This window comes from Echinops telfairi, unplaced genomic scaffold (genome assembly GCF_000313985.2).
Source record: "Echinops telfairi isolate 266 unplaced genomic scaffold, ASM31398v2 ScPeMD7_7469;HRSCAF=8507_1, whole genome shotgun sequence".
Taxonomy (NCBI): domain Eukaryota; kingdom Metazoa; phylum Chordata; class Mammalia; order Afrosoricida; family Tenrecidae; genus Echinops; species Echinops telfairi.
In genome coordinates this window covers 91998802-91999014 of record NW_022111373.1, presented here as the reverse complement: position 1 = coordinate 91999014, position 213 = coordinate 91998802, and the positions used below count along the sequence as shown (strand labels likewise).

At 58.2% G+C, this 213-nt stretch overlaps 1 pseudogene; it reads right to left on the bottom strand.

Annotated features, from left to right (window-relative positions):
- Positions 1 to 213, bottom strand: part of LOC123521106 — a 1321-nt pseudogene continuing 1108 nt past the window's right edge.

Sequence of the window (213 nt, the reverse complement as noted above, 5' to 3'; positions counted from 1 at the left end):
CTAAGATCGGCATGGCGCACCAGTCTTGATCTGTCCAGTGCAGAGTCCCACCACCAGGTCAGCAATGAAAGTATCCTCGGTCTCCCCAGAACAATGAGACACCATGACGCCCCACCCATTGGACTGGGCCAGCTTGCACGCCTGCAGAGATTCGGTCACGGAGCCGATCTGGTTCACTTTGAGCAGGAGGCAGCTGCACGACTTCTCGCCCAC